Below are 18,883 nucleotides of genomic sequence, written 5' to 3'. Positions count from 1 at the left end.
GGCAGTGATGTCACAAAAATAGCAACACTAATTCAGATGGAAAAAAGGCTTGTTTATCAGAAAGGCCTGTTTGAATTGGCCTGGTGAATTGTAAAGGCTACCTTGCTTTGTTAACCTTTTATCAAAACTTCCTCAGCTACAAAGGCTCTCCCCCTCTGAAAAGTATTTCAACAGGTTGTGGTGGTGGCCTAGGAGTTTCCCATGCTGACCAGCTGCAGACCTTTGGTAAAGGTCACAATCCCCTACTTCTCTCCTCCTCCTCACTTCATTGTAGCTCTTTCTGTGACATCACTGTTTCTGACCTATTGAGGCAATGCATTTATTTCATAGAGTTTCTGGTTTTTGTTTACAGCCTGATTTTCTAGAAGGTTGGGATATAATGTAAAATGTAAATACAAACAGAATGTGATGATCTTCTAAACACTGAAAATGGAACAGAGACAGCATCACAGTTGTTGATTCTTGCTTTTGGAAAAATGTGCCCATTTTAAATTCAATCCCAACATGTTTCATAATAGCTGGGACAGGGCCGTGCTTACTACTCTAAAGAAAGAAGGATCTATTAATTTTCAAGAAAACACTCAAGTTTAAAAAGTTAATATTTTATGATAAAAAAATATATTTTTATCTTAAAAGTTGTAAAAATGCATGAAGAAAAATTTGAATCTTTGAGTTTATAAAGTAAAAAAGCTGAAAATCCAACCACTTGTTCCAGTTTAGTTTCAAATTATTATTTTCCTTTAAACTGTTGTTAATTAATGATTCTAAAAACCTGACATTTTTAGTTTCAAAATGTAAGACTTTTTTTTTAGCAGAAACTTAGATATTTGTCTTGTCAATTTATGACTTTTTGAACTCTGAAATTCTGAGTTTGTTTTCTTCTAGGTATACAACTTAATCTGAAAAATTTTGACAACTACATTTTTTCGTTTTCAAGATTTAACATGCTGTCTTTGTGCTACGCTCTTCTAAATACAGGATTTGAGTGGCTTTCACATTCTGTTGTTTTCATTTTACACAGTGCCCTGACGTTTTGGGAATTGGGGTTAGCTTGGGTAGTGGTGTAACTTTGGCCAGCTTTGTTGCTTCCCATCAATTAGCTGATTGCTGACTGTGCGAAGCTAAAGCTAGGTTGGTTTTCTCTTTTTTCAGGGTGGTGCACCGTTATTTATTAATCTGGATTAATAATTTCTTTCATTTATATTAATGATAATAATAAGAATAATTATTGTTATGAGTAGTTTAATAATAATCAAAATATAACATAAAAAACCCCCAAAATTTCATAACTTCAATGACTTTTGTCGCTACCGTCCCAACTATTTTAAAATGTGTTGCTGACAGAAATATAAAAACGGGCACATATTTCCCTGAAAACAGCTACATTGCTTCAATTTCAAGATTTAACATGCTTTTTTTGTGCCACTTACCTTAACAACAACAACAAAACCCATGGTTTTAATAGTACATTGTTTTTGTTTACATTTTTACACAGTGTCCCAACCTTTTTGGGAATTGTGGTTAGCTTGCACAGAGGTAGAACCTTCGTACATGAATCTATACAAACCCAAATGTAGCCACAGTTTTGACTGGATTTGAATCTATTAAAAGGAAAAGTCTTAAATATCTTATTTAAAACATAAGAGAGTGTTGAGTACGGAAGCCTTAAGTGGACATGTATCAAAACATTGTATGTTATTTTGTTTTCTTTTTCTTCTGTTTTCTTTTTTTTATCTATTTTTTTTTTTTCTGGATATTGACTTAAGATCCAAACATATTTATTTAGGTTGTCTCTGGATAACAATGCTGGTTTTGTCCAGGTTTTTTTTTAAGATTTTGAAGAATGGTTTAATAAATTTATTATCGTGATGATCATGGGAAAACCATTTTTTTTAAAAAAATCATAGCATAATGAAGTCAGTTCTTATCATAGATTACTAATTATCAAAGAAAAAAGGAGGAAAAATAAGATGAATCGATGCATGTCCACTCTGGGCTTCCATAGCTGGACCCTAATACTGGATACTTTGAAAAGATTCATTGAGGGCAAGGGCCCTGATTGGATCTAAATCAAAGTTTGTAAACAACTTTTCAGCCAGACAGGTTGGTGGATTATTTACAGGACTTTATGTCGAAAGTCGTGGTTTTATTGCAGCTTATTTCAGGTCAGGACAAAGTTGGCAAGTCTAGGAAACAGGTGTGTTACTGTGGGAGTGTTTGTGGTTGAGAAAGAGACAGGAAGAGAAAGAGTGTCTGTTTACATTAATAGTTTGTGGTTCTTTCTTTGCTTTCTTCCACAAAGTTTCTGTGTGCTGATTAGCACGTCTGTTTATTTATACATGATGAGTCTGGACATCTTTGTGCGACTCCGTCGGATCCTTTAAAAAAGGCAACATTGAGGCAGGAAGCAGTGAAATCTGTTGTCTTTTCAGGGTCCGGTTCCCTACGTGCTCATTAAAATCAGTGGAAAAGTACAGGCTGCTGTGTTTTGTTTGAAACGGCCATGATGACCTGCTGAGTGCTCCAATCATGATGCAATCAAACAGAGGAGGAATACACTGATTGGCTCAAGCGCTGACCTAAAGTTGAAGAGAAAGGCACGCAAAATATAGGCACGTGTGTGGAATAAATAGGTGAACAAACACGGTAAATAAGAGTGAAATCAATCAGCTGATCTTCTCTGATACTGACCCGTTTTATCTTATCTGACCACTCAACTGTTTGGAAATATATTCAAGGCCCAGTCCTATTTCTTTACCCCCACCCCTCATTTCAAAAGCCCCTTTGTTTGAAGTAAAAGGACAATAATTGAAACGTCAATAAATCAAAATATTTGGTTGTTGTAATTTTCAAATCCTATTTCAAAAGAAACCCCTAACATTTGAATGTAAAGTTAATAAAAACATATCTATGTAAATATATATATTGGATAGTCTCTCAAAAACCAGCTCCTTTTATAGTAATGTGAAGTAAAAGTCTTTATAAGTCCAGAGGTGAATCCATACAAGTTCACACATGTGTATAACCCCACCACACAAATGTACACTCACAGTTTCACCCATAGTTACGCACTAGCTTGCTATTTCATGTCATAGTGCAGAGTTTCGGTGTTACAGAAGGCTCAAACATTTCTGTTCCACCTCATGTAGACTAACACGTACTTACTTGCACATGCCAAAGGTTTAATACAGTCGAGAATTCCCTGTCACACAAATTTTATCCGTTTACCTTAATGCAGTGATTTTCACATACAAGCTGCAACTTTTCACACTACTCCCACATTCCCCCAGTAATGCTCACAGCAGTGGAGCGTAATATCTTTTACAAAGCAAACATAACTGATTAATTACTCTGGTATGTTAAAGTGAGTCTGCCATGATCAGCAGATAAATGAGAGAATTAGCACATGCACTGTTTTGGTGCTTTTCCACTATGTGGTAATGGCTGGACTCAATTTATTTTCTGTTTTTTTCCACGTACCTGGTACATTTTTTATAGGGGTCTAGCTGCAGGCTGTACATTTGTGACGTTAATTCTCACAGACCGCTCATCTGAGATGCTGTATATCTTAGAGGGGTAGTGTTGTAATTTTCAAGTACACCATAGTCCCTATTTAGATCTTTTTTAATTCAGCAATATTCATAAACTAAGTCTTGCAGTTAGAATCATGAAATAACCACATTGAGACTAAGGAACATTTCATAAATAAAACAGAGAAAAAGAAAAGAGGTCTAATCTGGGATTAAATTATGTATAGACCTATTTTACTAGTTACACAAATACGCTAGCTTTAGCTCCAGGAGCTACTGCTAACAAAGCTAAGCTAACTACATAATTAACATTACTGCATAAGCCAATGTAGCTAAGTTAGCTTTAGCAACTTGAGCCTTTACAAACAGAGCTAAAGCTAACATAGCTACTTAGATAGCATCTATGTGGCTTACATAGCTGCTTTGTGAGCTTAGCATTAGCTAGTTTAGCCATGAAGCTACATTAGATATGTAGCTTTGTTATCTATAGCTAAGTTAGCTTTAGCAATGTGAGCTTTAGTAAACATAGCTAAAGCTAACGTCACAACTTGGATAACATCTATGTAGCTTACACAGCTGCTTTGTGAGCTTAGCATTGGTTAGTTTAGCTATGTATCTGTATTAGCTTTGAAGCTTCATTATCTACAGCTAAGTTAGCTTTAGCAACATAAACTTTAGCAAACATAGCTAAAGCTGTAGCAACAAAAACTTTAGCAAACATAGCTAAAACTATCTTAGCTAAATAGATGATGTAGATACAAAGCTTACATAGCTGCTCTGTGAGCTAAGCATTAGCTATATTGGTTATGTAGTTTTATTATCTATAATGAGTTAGCTGTAGCAACATGAACTTAGCTACACAGATGGTGTTGATACAAATCTTACATAGCTGCTATTTGAGCTTAGCTGTCGCTACGCCAGCTACGTTATAAATGTTACTACATACACTAGTATAGCTAAATTAGCTTTAGCAAGCAAGCTTTAGCAAACATAGCTACAGCTAACTAAGCTATATAGAAAATGTAGATACAAACCTTACATTTGTGCTTTGTTAGTTTAGCTTTAGCTACATTAGCTACGTACTTCTGTAATCTACATACCTAATGGAGCTACATAAGCTACACATGCTGTTAGAATCTTTTCATGGAGCATAAGCCTTTTTCGTGTAAGCAGACTTTTTACTTGGCTTTATAAAACATTTTGTAATAAGGTTTTGCAGGTCAGGTTTTTAGTGTCCTAACCCTCACCTTAATGCTTACTGTAATCCTAAACAGAAGTTTAACCCAATTTTATTCCTACAGTTTTTTTCGTGTTTTTCTGTTCTGAGACCGTCTCACTTGAACGGTCTGTGTGAGTGGCTGTCAGAGATGAGCGGTCTACTGCCAGACTGTTTTGGCGTTTTTGGCATCATGGTATTCTCTGGTGAGTTTCCAAGCGAGATGAGTCGACACTAAAAGGTGACATCGGCGCGCAGATAGTCGAGTGGTAAAGCTTCAAGAACCGTCCTGAACTTTTCATCCATATTTTGTCTCTCATCTCGTGACAAAAGTTGACCTTAAAAGCGCCTGCTCACTTGGTCGACAGCTCTGGTTCTGGACATTGACTAATTTCACTCAGCTAATTTTTCATGAAATAGTAAAATGTCTCAGTTTCAACATCTGATATTTTGTTCATGTTCTATGGTAAATTATATATGGGTTGTGAAATTTGCAGACCATTTCATTAATTTACTTTTACACAGTGCCCCAACTTTTTTGGAATTGGGGTTTTACATGAGCCAAGTACACCCCTGGGTAGCAATAAAGACAACTGGAAAGAGCCAGAAACGTGTTTGTTACTTTGGCGAATGAGTTGGCGAGGATTTCTTAACTTTCTTGGCTTGTTTTTCAGGGAAAATGTTCGAGATAGTGAGAAGCAGTGGAAATGGTTTATTCAGCAGTGGCAATGGAAGCAGCTGTGCATGTTTAGATGGTTTTAGGTTATTGTAATAGTTCACGTGACTAAAATTGGCACCAGTGTGTGGAGATGATTCACTAACACCACCCAGCAGCAGCTGAAGGAAGTCAGCGTCTGTCCCTTCCATTACCCCTGCAGGATTTTCCTCCAGGGAACGCTGCAAAAGCAGGCAGAGGAGATTTGCACACATCTGTACCACACACATATAACATACACAACTGTGGACAGGCAAGTTCCTCATTACAGACAGTGTGGGGGGGTTGTGTGGTTGAGTTTTGGCAGCGTGGCAGGGGAGATAAAAGTCAAATAGGATAAAAGGGAAAGAGAAAGAAAGTACAACAGAGGGAGCTTTTGTGTGTAATTAAAGCTGGAAAGCCCCAGACATTCCTGCTCTTTCTGATATATTTAAGTACAAGAAGCACTGTGGACAGACTGCACCTGAAACAAAGCAAAATGTCCTGTACGGCTGCTTGTTTTTAATGTGAGGGCCACCACAGCTGCGTAAAATATGGCCCTGCTTGTTGCCAGACAAGGGTGGGGTATCCTGTCGTTACGTCGGACCGTCAGTCAGACTAATGAATGGAGGCTTTTATCTCCAAACCGCACGTGAACTACAGTGGAGGAAAGAATGTCAGGTCAGGAATGGAGAGAGAGACCTTGGCTGCTCACTGGCGTGGGCAGAGTTTTTCCAAACACGTTCTTCTTCCATGGTGGCATACACTCACACATATGTAAACGCTCGGATGAGGGTACAGAGATACACAATACCACCAAAGACACAAACATCTGCGGGTCATACAGGAGCTAAATCATCAGAGGCTGTTTTCATCCAGACAGGAGACAAAACAACGCCCCTCACGTTCCCACCACACGCATAAACATACACGTAGATCTGACTAACATTCCCTCAACGTTCACAGATAATTATCGCTCTCTTTGGGCAGGATCCGGCTTATCATATGAATGCAGATTCAGGGGCAGTGGAGTGTGGACCATTTGTATTTATTCAGATTTGTCAGGACCTCACACATGTAGCATGCTTGTGTCCTCTCTACTGAAACCTCAAATCTGATTTAACCTAAACTTCAGTTAAAATGTCACAAATTAGCCTCTCTCTGCTTCATTTCCATGATAATTCTAGAGCTGAGAGGTCAAATGTACGTGATGTTAGAAAATGAGTTAAAAAAACGAGATTAGAAAAGAGGGGACAATGAGAGCACCAGAAAGATGAATTAGGCAGTAAAAATCATCACTGTTCAAATATGCTGAGGTTAGTATGCTACCGCCTCAACAGCTGGTATGCATGGCAACATAGTCTGGCTGCAGCCTGTTACTCACAAACTGTTCATGTGAGGCAAGGTATATCTCAGAAAGGAAATACACCCTTGCTCTGTTAGCTGCATAAACGGTGTAGATAAATGAGCTATGTAGAAAATGGAGCTTCATAGCTAACAGACCTAAAACTCATAAAGCAGCGACATGAGCTACGTATCTACATTATCTACGTAGCTTGAATAGCTTGAATTTTCCTCAGGATTTTTATAGTATCTTTCTATCTATATATCTATCTATCAAAGCTAGCTTTAGCTACATTTGCCAAAGCTCACGCTGCTAAAGTTATGTGAGATTTAGCTGTAGACAACAGAGCTATGTAGCAAGCATAAGCTAAAACTGAGCTCACGAAGCAGCTATGTTAGCTACATAGATACATTATCTACATAGGTCACTACATTGGCTTAGGTAGTAACATTATTATGTAGCTAGCGTAGCTTTGTAAAGCAGAGTAAACAACTGCTTACAGGTAAAAAGCTTGTCCTCATTGAAAACAATCTAACACAGCTAATGTAGCTTATGTAGCTCTGTTAGCTGCAGAAACTATGTAGATAACTGAGCCACATAGCTAACAGAGCTAAAGCAAAACTTACAAAACAGCTATATAAGGTACGTATCTACATTATGTACTTAGCTTGAATTTCTCTCAGGATTAATTATCTAGCTAGCTAGCTAGTTTTAGCTACATTAGCTAAAGCACTTTTTCCTAAAGCTCACGTTGCTAAAGCTATGTGAACTTTAGATATAGATAACAGAGCTACATAGCTAATGTAAGCTAAAGTTAAGCTCACAAAGCAGCTATGTAAGCTACATAAATGGGTTATGTAGTAACATTACGTACATAGCTAGCGTAGCCATGTTAGCAGTAGCTAATGGAGCTAAAGCAAGCCACTAATTGTTAAACTACTTCTAAAATGGGTCTTTACATTACTGAATAACCAGATTTGACCTCAGACCCTTTTTCTCTTTTATTTATGAAATGTTGTCTAATTTGTAATGTTTGTAATGTCATTATTTCATGAATGTAACTGCCAGACTTTGCTTATGAAAAAAGCTGATTTAAAAAAAATATCTAAAACTGAAATATGGTGTACAGGCTAATGTCAATACTATTGTCGAGTGCCTCATACTACCCAACTCCAAAAATGCAGAAATATCCCTTTAAGATGGCTGATGTCATGTTATAAAGCAAACAGATGTTTTAGCATAAACGGTGCTACACCAGTACTTAATGGTGGCTAAAGTAAGCTAACCCTAGCTAACTTTATTGGGCTTTAAATACCAAGATTGAAACAGTACTTTCGTAGACTTTGGTTAGCTTATGTTAAACTTTAGCTTGATATCAAAGAGCTTACTCTTCTCATAATGGAGAGAGGCTCATCACAGCTAATGCTAGCGAACTTTATGTGGATGTGTCACACAATTAAGAGTATATACAGCTCTGTGTATGAACTGTCCTTTTTGCAATAGCTTACACTTGTAAACTTAATCAAATGTTGTAGCATGAATTTTATTGCTGAGTCAGGACTAAAACTAATCTGTATTTGTTTTGTGGTTACTTAATGGTCTAACATTATGCTATAGCATTTGTGGCAAAGGTAAGCTGCTAACACACTCTGTGTAAAGTTCTTTGATAATACTCCTGCTCTGGAAATTCTGTCTACCAGTTTTTGAGGAAATGTTTTAACATCCCCTCGCTAAACTCAGTCTTAACAAGTAACTTTACAGCTTGACAATGTACTGTGAACTTAAAGCAAATATTACGTTTTCAACCAACTGGAACAGCATATTCCTGTTTGTTTAGGGGAGCAAAGAGCAGCCGTCTGGGGATTTTCTTATCACAAACATGTTGGCAAAGTCAACATAAAACATACAACCCATGGCCTGTTGTTTCAAAATAATAAATGGCACCTCCAAAGGAAATTTAGGTCTCACACAGACATGTGATGTCACCGTGCTGCTGTAGTGTAAGGGTGTGGCAGAGACAGAGTCATCACCTTTCAGAAAAACAAGTTGGAAGAACTCTTCTTCGCCCTTCCCACTTTGATCCTCGGTCACCAGGAAAAGACTCATCTGAGAAAACCACAAACTTTCCATGATGCTCACTCTCTCTCTCTCTGTGCTGATGTTAATTCAAGCAGGAAGCAGCCCCAGCCTCTCTCACCGCTGGACTCAGCTCTGTGTCCTGTGGCTTGGCCTTGTCTCGTTCACAAAAATGGAGCAATGTGTACGTTGACTGCTTCAGGGAGCCTTTCTTTTAGCAAATACTTCACTTTAATATTTTTTTCCTACTTCTAATTCCACCGTACTCTCTCTTTGTTTACTTTATTCATTTCAAGGTTGAAGACCAGATGGATCCTCTGAGCAGGGCTGCCCTGGAATAAGCACTGTACAGGCTTTTTCCCCTTGTAGCAATTTTCCATTATTCCGTTTCATAGTCTTTCCAGCACATCTTGAGTTATTCATGTTCTGTGCTTGGTGGGACAAATGCACAGCATGCACTTGGCTATCGGGATTAAAGTTATGTGTTGCAGCACATACTGATGCACAAATAATTCACTTCCATTTACAGCTTATATTTAAAAGCCTGCATGCAAAATGATTCGGGTCTCAGTAGTTTGACTAAGATAAAAAGCAAGGACTGGCAAACTGAGTGGCAGTATGTGTTTAACAATATAAAGCCTGTGTAGCATGTCACAGTGTCTGGTTGGTTTATTTATGGCAGTGACATTTAAGATCATGATGGACCTGCCAAGAACAGTCAGTTTTGAAAAATGTTTTCTCAACACGTTTATATCCCTGTGAATATTAGCTTTATACATTCACTGAACAAATGTACTGTTGAATTCATTTCATATGGCCCAAGCTAACTCTCCACTTTTATGTTTAGGCCATGTGTTGTTTTGATCTCATGGTGTCAAAGTTTTCTAGCATGCTGTATGAAGTTTCCTACCAGCACTTACAGTACGTACAAACCAGTTACATTCAAGCCATCTGCACTACCATGATATCAGATACACCAGCTGCACATAACTTATTCACTGATGACCTGTATCACCTTTTAAGGATGCAGCTTGTGTCATTGCATAATGAAGCAAAAGGCTCATTCCCTCCGGTCTAAAAGAGCGAGATCCAAACAATGAACAAAGCGCCTATTCAAGTTTTGCAGCAAATACGTGTTTCTTTCGAAGGCCCAAACAGCTGATCAGGGCTGTGGCAGAAGAGCACGTAGCCAACTTGTTACATATCAAAATAGGGCCAAACGTGGAGGCCTTCTGGAGGAAAATAAAATGCTTCAAATTTTTCTGCATAGCATACATTTAAGGCAACTTTGACTTTTGAAATATACTAACATTTCCTTATTCTTTGTAAACAGGGGCATAATCTCTCACAGGCAGACTGTGTAGTACGTCTTAGATTGTTAGCTTGATGCTAACACATAGGGCTACTGGACACTGTCTTTAACAAGCTAACAGAATTAGCATTGTGACCACAGTAATCTAACCTTAATTTAAGAAATGTTCTTAAACTAGATTGTTTCTCCACTTAAGTGGCTGTAACGTGGGGTATTAGGATTGGTTGCTATAGTTATAGCATGTTAGCATGATTGTACATTGTTAGTATGAGGCTATGCTAGGGGGAAGAAAATGGTTTACTTCATACCTGCAAATTATCTTAAATATAAATTAGCATTTAGAACCAGCTAGAAAGTGGCCCAACAGAGTTTCACAGAGTAGCTAGCATAGCTGTAGAGTAGCATGTTAGCATGACTCATTCTTAAAGTAAGGTCATAGACTACTCTTAAGATGGAGAGAATAAAGTATTGTCATTTAAGGAATGTTCGTGTCCTAAAATTAGCATTTAGCAAAGTGGCTAAATTTAGCTTTACATGTACTAACATAGATGTAGTAAATTAGCATGATTGATACTAAACAGTAAAGGTAACAGGCTATGCTAGGGTGAAGAAAATGGTTCATTATATGCCTGCAAACAATCTAAAAGGTAAATTAGCAGCACCAGCTAGAACAGTGGTTATCAACCTTATTCTACCCAAGAGCCAAATTGTCTTTAAAATACTTTTGCGAGAGCCACAATGAAAAACCAGAGATGTGATGATTAATCTATCCATAGTTGTAATGAAACAGTGAATTGGTGGATTATTGTGCTGTTAAATGGGATGAAATAGGCTACATAAAAATGTCTGTATAGTGTCAGAAAAAAGGATATTTCGCTGATGATAAGAATATGTTTTTATATATGTAAGAGCCACCTGGACAACAGTCTTTTTAAATATCAGAATGTGTTGACTTAGAGCTATGAGAAGTTTTACAAAGGGCTGATGAATTATGGTTGTCTGTTTGGGTATTTATATTTCATATTTGGACATTTACTGTAGTTCTGTGACTCTGTTAACTTAAAGGGATGCTTTCTATTTTTTTCCCTCTCAATATTATTGCTTTTAGCTAAAGGGGTAGGGTCCCCATATTGGTCTTGCCCTGGGCCTCCAAATGGCTAAAACCAGCCCTGCCTCACACCTGCAGCTCCCCCTCACAAATCATTCTGCCCTGCCAGTTTGTTGCTTTCATTTTTCTGTTTCTGCCCTTTTGACAGTACTTGTTATTATTTAGGATCAAATGAGAAACCTACGTTTGGACAAGTTTTACTCAATTTTACATTATTTGAAAATGTGATCTGTGTGTATTGGGCTCGTTGATGACGATGCGCATCGCAAAAAAAATAAACAAATACGAGTATGGGAGAGCATTGGCAGGAAGTGACTAAAGAGATTTGTTACAAAGAAGGCATTAGAAGCTTCAATTTGAACACAAGACAGCACACCTCAATGACTGAACCTGCTGAGGAGATGCACCACCAGCGGACTTCCTCTGTGCTCTTTTACGCACATTCCTCTGTCCAGCGCGCATCAGTATGAAATAATATACAAGTTTTCATTTGAATTTGGCAGTTAAAGTCCTTTGTGTGGAATTAGATTTATTGATATGACGTATTGCAATGAGTCTTTACTGTTGACAGTTTTCACCTTTATTAAAGATTTCGGGAGGATTTTTTTTAAAGGAACCCTTGAAAGAGCCGCAACTGGTCACTAAAGAGCCATTTGCGGTTCGAGAGCTGCAGGTTGAGTATCACTGAGCTAGAAAGTTGCCCAACATAGTTCCACAGAGCTGCTAGCATAGCTGTAGCATGTTAGCATGACTCATACTTAAAGTAAGGTCATAGGCTACTCTTAAGATGGAGAGAATAAAGTAATGTAATTTAAGGAATGTTTGTGTCCTAAATTAGCATATAACAAAGTGGCTAAATTTAGCTTCAGAGATGTACTGAGAAAGTTGTAGCGTATTAGCATGATTGGTACTAAACAGTAAAAGTCACAGGCTAAACTATGGCGAAGAAAAGGGTTTACTGTATGCTTGCAAAGTATCTGAAAAGTAAATAAGCATTTAGCACCAGCTAGAAAGTGGCTATACTTAGCTTCATTGAGCTGCTAACATGTGGAGTATTAGCATTGATTATACACTATATCGACAAATGTATTTGGCCACATTTGTTAATTATGGAATTCAGGGGATTCAATCAGACCCGCTGCCACAGAGGATGCCATGTAAAATCCTAGAGCAGGTCTACAGCTGCTAAGGCGTATAGTGTATGAAAGTTTCAGTCTCAGTTGGTGTAATGGTCAGGCGTCCGATTACTTTTGTCTATGTAGTGAACTCAAACACAGGTTAAAGTTTTCTGTAAATCTGCAATAATTCCTGAGAGAGTAGTTTGTGTTGAAACAGCAGTGTCTAAAATTATTTTTGCATTTAAACAGATGTGGGACCAGATTTGAGAGTTAATTTTCATATGTTGTGAGTGTGTGTGTGTGTCAGAGCAGGGAGAATACACTTGCAGACAGTCTGGTGTGTATGTGGCTTACTGCATGTAGCACGTTGCATGATCTCGTGCAGTGACTTACAAACTTTCCATAGTAGAGTGGCAGACTTTCAATGCCCTAGGGCTGACTCATACATGCACGTAGCCACACTGTCAGCCTGAGCAGGCCACACAGCAGCGTGTGTGACTGCAGCATGTTCGTGTGGATTATAAATATGTAACGTTTCGATGAATATTACATACATGTTCTTCACACTTTATCTGGGACAGAGCCTTCACACATACTAAACATGAGTGTGCTGTGTGAGGAGCAACACTATGCTGCAGCTCAGCCTAGATTACTGCTGCATATAACTTATCTAATATAAATATTTCATCATGTTGGGTTAAAGGCAGCTTTTACTTTTAGAGCTGTGCAAATGGACACTTATATGAGAGCGTTTGACTGTAACTAAAGTTTTATCCTGATACCTTTGCTTAAGTGTTTGTTGATATGATGGGCAATACTGACTTCTCTATGAAAATGGAGCTTTGGACACATGCTGCTTCATAGATTTCAGTCATTTTTTTGTAATAAAGTAGCTGTGATAAGATTTTAAGAATGCAAAGACAACAGTAGCCTTAATTCAGAGCCTTCATGTTCTTTTCTCACAACCATCTGTGCATGGAAAGTCCCTCTGCTGCTATAAAACAGTATAACTCTCAGTCTGACTTCAAAGACCAATACAAAGTGTATGATAACCTTATCATCCAAGCAGATAAGAAGGAGCATATGCCAATATCACCACCTAGGGCCGGGGCTAAAATGAAAGACACAGAGAAAACAGGAGTGTTCATGTGTGAACGAGAGTCAGCGACAGCGCTGCCCAAAGCCTTCATCATGACTCACTCTTTAAAGAGCCTCAAACAGCCTGGGATCAAACCCAGTCTGGGCCCACGCACACTGTCATTTCAGTGCGAGCTGCTATTCATGACACGAGCTGTACAGTTTCACAGGGCACGGCCACAAGGAGGCAAACCCAAGGAGTACAGCTCCCCCCTTCAGATCCGCTCTGATATATCAACACAGCAAATGTGCAAGAGGACCTGTCGTGACCAGAAGCCACGACACCTCGGTGTGACTCACGTGTTTGTTGGTGGATTTTCTGTGCGGTGTCCTCCCTGAGGTCAAGTTTGGGCTTTAAGGGAGAGGTTTTCTTACAGTTTAAGACAGAAGCAGTCACAGGCACAAGTTGGTTTCCAATGAAAGTTCTCAGCGCTGTTCAGTTTAAAGGAAAACTTCTCTGGAATTTTTTTAAAACCTGAACACTGTTTCAACCCTTAACTATTTTTGACAGAAGCCATGAAAAGACATGCTAACTCAATTTTCTCAGTGGTACAGGCAGTTTTGGTGATAACTTGATGTTATTTTCTCAAGAATAAAATTCTGTTTTTCCTGTCATATTGAGTTAATTTTTCAAAATCCCAGGAAAGATACTGAAATTGTAAGGGAAACAGCAGTAATGTAACCTGTGATACCAAGATAAATAAGTTGAGATCTTTAAGACAAATGGCATGTTATCATGAGAACGAGTGTAGAATAAAGTTTTTGTAATTGTTGTAGCATATGTCATCAATTTCCTGTCAGAAAAGTTCAGCTAATCTATCAGCGCCTGTTTAACAGCTTTTCTGCCTTGTTTTGTCTTGAACATGCTTCCCTTTTCTCCTTTTTCTTGTTGTTTCAGAGACATAAAAAGCCAGAATGGTAGACAAGGGAGTGGTGATTGTTGTCTGCAATGAACCGGTTCTAAGAGCCAGCTCTTTTATGTGAGAAATCGGAGCCGCCTCCCGTATGAGAGCTATCGTCCAAATTTTTCCATCTTTTTGTTGTTTCAAAGATATAAAAAGTCAAAATGGAATGAGGGGGAGTAGTGATGTGTACTTTCTGAATTAGCCACTTCTAAGAGCCAGCTCTTTAATGTGAACAATGGGAGCTGACTTCCGGATGAGAGTTGGCTTGCTTTTTTCAATATTTCTTATTGTTTTAAAGACATTTTTTAAAAAAGCCTAAATTATATACAAGGGAGTAGTAATTTGTAAATTGTGAAGAACGAGTTCTAAAAGCCAGCTCTTTATGTGAACAATCAGAGCCGCTTCCTGAATGGGAGCTGGCTTCCTTTTTTCCTTTTATTTGTTGTTTCAAACACATTTAAAAGTCAAAATGGAATGAGGGGGAGTAGTGATGTGTAGTCGGTGAATGAGCCAGCTCTTATATGTAGACAGTTGGAGCTGGCTCCTGTTTGAGAGCTGGCTTCCTTTTTTCATTTTTCATGTTTTTTAAACGACATTAAAAAAGTCAAAATGGAATGAGAGGGCGTAGTAATGTGTCTTCTGCAAATGAGCTGGTACTAAGAGTCAGCTCTCTAATGTGAACAATGGGAGCTGGTGTCCATATGAGAGCTGGTTCCTTTTATTCCCTTTTCTCTTGTTATAAGGACATAAAAGGTCAAAATGGTACCAGATGAAAAGCTCTCTGTAAATTCGTGGTGAGATAAAGCTAAAATTATAAACATAAGGGAGAAAAAGGAAGCCAGCTCTCAAATGGATGCCGGCTCCCTTTGTTCACATAAAGGAGATGGCTCTCAGAACCAGCTTGTTCAAAAATCACATCACTCTACCCTTGTAACTGAGTTGTCATGAAATCTAACCAGTACCCCAAAGGATTTATTTTTTCAATGAGTGTATCACTGTGTCCCGTAAATTATGTTTATTATATAATGAGGGAGAAAAGCTGTTAAAGGGGTGCTGCTAGCTTAGATGAGCTTGTGGCTAATTTGTTCCCATTCATTTGTATTGAGTCTTCAGTGCACATGGAATGCAGAAATCTTAAAGGAAAAACAATCATAAATTTTGTATCTCCCATAACCTTTTGACCTTTTATTCACGCCTCCGTCTGCCAGTCACAGCACGCCAGTGAGCACTGTGAATAATGACATGCTGAAAAATACCCCTTATTGATTGTGGTGTTTACTGGCAGCTCGCTGAGACAGGCAAACATTAACTCTGATCGAGGAAGTGAAAGCATGGACGTCAGCAGGGAGGCATTGTACAAGGGAGATGTAGCTGATTTGGTTTGGAGATTTGAGGGGAACACCGGTGTTGTAGCTGCTTGTGCAACGTAAGCATGATGAGTTAATGCAGAGCTGATATGGTGTGAAGGATGTAGTATTCAACCTCTGTTTCCTGCCTTTTAAAAACCCCTTTCATTTTATCAAATTTAACCTCAAAAGATTAGGGGAATGTGGCTTTATTTTTCTTGCTGTGAAAAAAAAAACACAAATAGAGAAGTCAATTATGAATCACCACAAAGAACTACAACATTCTGTGGCTACCTGATAACTTTTGTTGCATTGTTTCACATCAGCATGGTTGTAATTTTAATAAAGAATTTTAAAAAATCAAGCCTGTGAAGAAAACGTAATCAGTAGAGCCACAAGGTATCCCAAAATTATCAAGAATTACTTCTGAAAAGTAATATTTTGCATTTTTATGTCTTTGAATTTATTTATTTTAATATTCAGAATAACAGACGGTGTATTTAATTAAATGAATTGTAATATTAATGTGTTTGTTCAAGCACCACCCTGACAAAGTTTCCTCTTTGAATAAAGGAAAAATCTACTTGTATCTACTTGTCGTCTACTTGTGTTTCCTTATGTGGCAAACCAGCCTCTATTAATGAGGCGGCGACGCACTAAGAAAACAACAAAGAAGACGTTCAGTTCTAGTGACTTCTGGTTTTAGAAGATAGGAAAACAATGAAGAAGGCATTCAGTCCAAGTTACTTCTGGTATGAGATATGAGTGATCGTGCGACTTCTGGTGTGAAGTTGAGGTCTTCAGCTGCATCTAGGTACTCTTGAACTAAAGCAAAAGACGCAACTATTTTGGATTTTTTAGAAAATCTGTACATATTTATGATCTTTTTTCATGCCACCAGTTTCGAACCATTAAACCCATGAAATCTTCCGAGAGGTATCAGGACAATAGCAGTAATGGTGTGGCGTGCAAATCAACACAGACGGACAGACATGCCACCAATTATAGAAGTATGATTAGGCTGCACTTCATCTGCTTCCCTCACGTTTGTTTGACTTCATTCATGTATGAAAGTGTTGGAAGCTGCAGCCTTTGTTCTGTGACTCAGTCATAAAATTCACTTTTGCTATCTGTGCCCAAGTACATCTTGAAATGGGTAAAAGTTGTAGATGTTTTGACCGATGACTGTCTGCTTTGTTGTAGAGGATTTGGTTGTTCAGTGATAATAATTGCTCTGTTCTTTAACGCCTGTGTCTTTGTTAACTGTGCCACTCCCTGTCTTACCCAAACATTCTTATGAATGAGATAATAAATCTCAATGAGGTTTACCTGGTTAAGAAAATAAAACTAAATAAAAATATTAAAGATAGTGACATCAATGTTGTGTCTTTGTTAAACTGCAAAAATAGTGCTAAAATTGTATCATGAAATGAAACTGCATCCTCAGATTACAGTTTCTTCTTCACTCATATGACATTGAAAACATTATTTTTTCTTTCAAAATAAGAGGAGAATAAGAGAAATAAGAATAACAGCTGGTTTGACTCAACTTCTGTAATATGTCTGTATTTTCTAGAAATTCAAAGTATTCCCTGTCATGTTATTTTGTGATGAAACATCAGATCTTACTGAACCATGTGAAAGTTGAAGCTATTTCTGGTTGAGTCAGAGTCAGGGGACATGTCAGAACATGTCTTGTAAAGAGTGATGGTTTATCTGTATGACGGCTGAGGGGGAAGTGGGTGGATGACGGGATTAAAGCCAATCAGCTCAAGTTTCTCCTCTTTTCTGATCTTGAACTCTGATGGAGGAGATTAAGAGGTAAAAGATTTCATTATCTGTCTCTAAGTTTGAAGTGTACTGTAGCATATGTGTGTGAAATCCAACCAAAGTTAAATTTAGCCAAGCATACATGACGGTCTGTGGGTGCGTTATGTCAAGACATGTTGAGCTAACACCAGACTTGGCACCATCAGGGTCTTAGAGGTGAGGGACGGGGACTTGTTTGTGTCTGCAGGGGAGGTGTTAATGACTCCAGAGTTCCCACAAGCACGAAACATCACAGAAACAGCCCTGTGAAGACTCGACAGACTGGATCAAACCCCGACATGTTGAATGAAAACAGGCCAATCACCGCTGAGGTTAAAGAGTTCAGCAGAGAAAGAAAAACCAGCAGCCTCTCAGGCATCATCGAGATGGAAAAATGGTGCTCTGTTGTGTTTACATGTTATACAAAAGAGGAAACAAACACTGTTTTTGTCGAGTTTTTCCAAAGCGAGAGCATGTGGTCTCAGTTGCCATGGTGATGTCCACAGATCGTGCTCCCATCATCAGAGTGGGTTCAGACCGAACATCACCAACAACCGAGGAGACTTGATATAACACAGTCACAGTGAACGTTCCTGTGGGAGGACGAATTAAACCTCACACAGAGAGCGAACATGATCATGTATGGACATAACATTAAAGATAAGAATCCTGTGAGAGTCAGAGGATGATAGAGAAATGCTTTTTAATATGCAACACACTATACTTTTCCTCATTTTCATCCTCCCTTTTATACTAAATGAGTGGTTGGATTTGTTTTGTATGGAAATACATGGGCATCTGTGCTCTGTGGGGGGTCCAAGCTCACAGTGATCTTGTTATCCTGTAGAAACCAAATGATATCAGGAACTAGAAACAATATGGCATGTTAGCTAACAGTACACTTTTAAAGAACACGCAAGCATTAAAGACCATTAGTTTATCACTACATGGTGGGATTTAACTTGCATTAACCTGCTCTAAACCTCACATGCAGTTAGAAAAGTCCAGTTATTTTTTCAGTCTGACTAAAATTCAAACATGTTATTCTGATTGAAATATATTGCTTTAAAAGTCTTATTATTTTAGATTTTAAAACAAAATTCTCAGTCCATTTGGCAACTTAAAACTATTCTTACCAGTATATGTAAAGGGTTGTGTTTCATAATGTTAATGTTTAGACTAAAGCCCTTTGCACACTGAGTCCATTTAGTTTTTATTCAGTTGAAAAGAGGATATTAGGCTGTGTTAATCAGAGGCGGACTCAGAATGTTTAAGGGGCAGGGCCGA

This window comes from Cheilinus undulatus, linkage group 23 (genome assembly GCF_018320785.1).
Source record: "Cheilinus undulatus linkage group 23, ASM1832078v1, whole genome shotgun sequence".
Lineage (NCBI taxonomy): Eukaryota > Metazoa > Chordata > Actinopteri > Labriformes > Labridae > Cheilinus > Cheilinus undulatus.
The sequence above is the reverse complement of the archived record's forward strand: the minus strand, read 5'-3'. Positions refer to the sequence as shown.